We start from the raw sequence: 3009 nt of genomic DNA on the forward strand, positions 1-3009 counted from the left end.
TGGGAACTCCAAAACGGGGTGGGAGCTCCAAAATAGGGCGTGGCTTCCTCCCATTGACAGACAGGCACATGACACGAATGCGCACTTTTGCCCGCAATCCACTTCAGTGCAAACTCCGCCCCACAGCTGATTCTAAAGATTTTATTGGTTGTCAATGAAAGTGTTGATTTCCTACACTATGCTACAAAAAATGCTAATCCCTAAACCTACCCCACACCTGACCCTAACCTTAACCAGTGAAATTGACTGCACGGCGGGATTGGCGCTGAATAGCGTGTTAAAGAAAGTTGCAGTTCAGGAGATAAACAGTTAATAAGATTATGCGATATGAGATCGTTCCGTAACTCCCAAACCGGACCTCACCGTACAATGGCACCTTTTTAGTTACACCGGCTAACGCTAATATAATGAGCATTAGAATGAAGTTTCTTTATTAACTATTTAATGCTCCTATAACTTTTATTAGGGTAAAAAAACAGGAGGACATGATGATATTTATTATTTTTACACACCAGAAGCTTTTAAATGAATTGTGAATATGAAATATGCGTGTTAGAGAATGTACAATTGGTTAACATTGTTTGTGTCATATCAGTCAGAAGTTCTGGGCTTTTTTTTAAACATTTTTTAGCTAACTTAGTTGTTATTCTTGACTGAATAGCTCTAGGGTTTCAAAAGCCCTTTAAAATTAAATATGTACACATTTTGGATTAAATGAAAGTAGTCAAATTTTTTAATTTGCATGTTTTTGTGTTTTGCTTTGGTACCGAAATTGGTACCGAGAACCGTGGATTTTCACTGGTATTGGTACCGAATACTGAAATTTTGGTACCGTGACAACACTAACGATTGACTATCTCTGGACTAGGATAACATTTCAATCAGAAGCACGTTTACACTTGTCTTCTAACATTTGTCAGCTTTCATTTTAAATAAGTCATCAAGGCAAAAATGACAATTATACTTATGGTAGAAGTATATAAAAAATCATAAAAAAAGTAGGGTTCATATAAACAGAACCTTTAGAATCTGAAATTAGACTGATGAAAATTTGTGTCTGATGAAAATTACCTCTTGATTTCTTGCAATGGCTACTTTACTTTTTCACAACTGTGACTTTATAGCTCATAATAGCAACGTTACTTCTTGTAACTGTGACTTTATATCCACTGATTTGACTATTTTTCGCAATTTGACTTGTTTTTTTTTTTTTTTGAATTTTTTTTAAGCTAACTTAGTTGTTATTCTTGGCTGAATAGCTCTAGGTTTTCAAAAGCCCTTTAAATTTAAATATGTACACAGTTTGGATTAAATGAAAGTAGCCAAATTTTTTAATTAGCATGTTTTTGTGTTTTGCTTTGGTACCGAAATTGGTACCGAGAACCGTGGATTTTCACTGGTATTGATACCGAATACTGAAATTTTGGTACCGTGACAACACTATTTTGCACTATAGTCAAACATTGACAAATATTGACAAAATAATACATCAGGTTTTACATTGAACAATAGGAAATGAATGTGCATATATTATTATATAAAATATAATTTCACTCAAGCTAACACAAGCAGACTTTAAGTAAACTGTTGTCATATTAACTTATCATCATAAGATGAACAATTTCCTGTACCAAAAATGTAAATCTGTCTTGTTTAGGGACATAATAGCCATCTTTAATTCAAGCTGATTCATATCATCTTAGATGCCATAATTAAACATAAATTCTTTTATCTAAACTATATTTTTTGGTGCAATGCATTTTTGCACCTCTAGTCATGTTTCATGATTTGATTCATCAGAGATTAAAGTGATGTGCATCCAGCAGACGTTGTTTACGAGAGGCCGAGACTCGAGACTCTATAGTGCTCAAGGGCTGCAAATGCCAAAAAGTTTATAAAAGATCAAGACCCTCAATGGAGCGTCTCCCAGATGTTCAGCTCCATTGAATGAAACTCCATTTCGTCAGGATGGGCTGTTGTACACGTTCATGTTTCAATGGAGCTGCTTGAGATGTTTTTCATTTCAGGTTTGCTTCCATTGATTGAAGGCGAGCTACACCGGTAGTCTTTTCAGAATTAATTAGTATAATTTGTGATCCACACCATTTTCTCAGGATGAGTTTTGGTACATGTTTATTATGGGCACACGCATGTACATGCAATTCTTCATTCTCAATTAATCAACCATATGAAGCATCTAATTTTGTGGCTCGGTGCCACATAGGCTTAATTGTTTCTGAGAGGTTGACTTTGGCACTGTATGTTGCTTTAGTCTCGCTATCAATGCATCTAAGTTCTTATGACACATTTTTTTCTTTTGCTTGGCAACGTATACGCATCAGTTATTGTTCTTATTGTTACAGGTTGTTATTAAAAGGACATGCCTGTACAAAAAGTCAGTGTTTCATCTGACCTAGATGCCAAGGTCCCTTCACATCTCCAGCGCACATCTATAACAAGCCTCACAATGACCTCTGACCCCTCACACAGATGTGTCTAGGTTTGATGCCACTCTTCCACTGGTTTCTGCATGCTTCCATAACAGACATCAGATATCCTCTGAACTTTATACTCTGAATTACAATAAAACTGTTAGTATTACTGATTTCCTGGTCCTACTGTTTTCTTCAAAAAATTGCATACTTTTCTTTAAAGCAAGACCAAATTGATACTTTTATTGTTTGTTTAGAACTTTTAATGTTGCTTCATGACTGATGACAATTGTTTATTATTATATTATATTATATTATACTATATTATATTATATTATTATAATTTATTATATAACTTATTTTTTGAATGATGGTGTTTTTTTCTGGTCTTTGACACAATGTCTAAATGATCATTATATTACAACTAATAAAAACATTATTATTATTATAGTTTTTTAAATATATTCTTTTTATTCTTCTTCATCTTAATAATAAAAATTAATGCCAAGTTGTTTTGAGATCTGGTGACATAATGGTGACAACACTTATTTGACATAATATTAAATTCTAATAAATA

The 3009-nt window shown here is 33.5% G+C and overlaps 1 protein-coding gene across 1 annotated transcript in view; it reads left to right on the plus strand.

The window, feature by feature from the left end:
• LOC107698355 (protection of telomeres protein 1-like) overlaps nucleotides 1-3009 on the plus strand; it is a 29560-nt gene that overhangs the window by 3628 nt on the left and 22923 nt on the right. The window contains exon 3 of the mRNA XM_016499324.1: nucleotides 2364-2500. The gene's annotated coding sequence lies outside the window, so the exon portion shown is untranslated. The remainder of the gene's footprint in view (nucleotides 1-2363; nucleotides 2501-3009) is intronic.

The sequence above is a fragment of the Sinocyclocheilus anshuiensis genome, unplaced genomic scaffold (genome assembly GCF_001515605.1).
Source record: "Sinocyclocheilus anshuiensis isolate Anshui unplaced genomic scaffold, SAMN03320099.WGS_v1.1 scaffold1054, whole genome shotgun sequence".
Classification (NCBI taxonomy): domain Eukaryota; kingdom Metazoa; phylum Chordata; class Actinopteri; order Cypriniformes; family Cyprinidae; genus Sinocyclocheilus; species Sinocyclocheilus anshuiensis.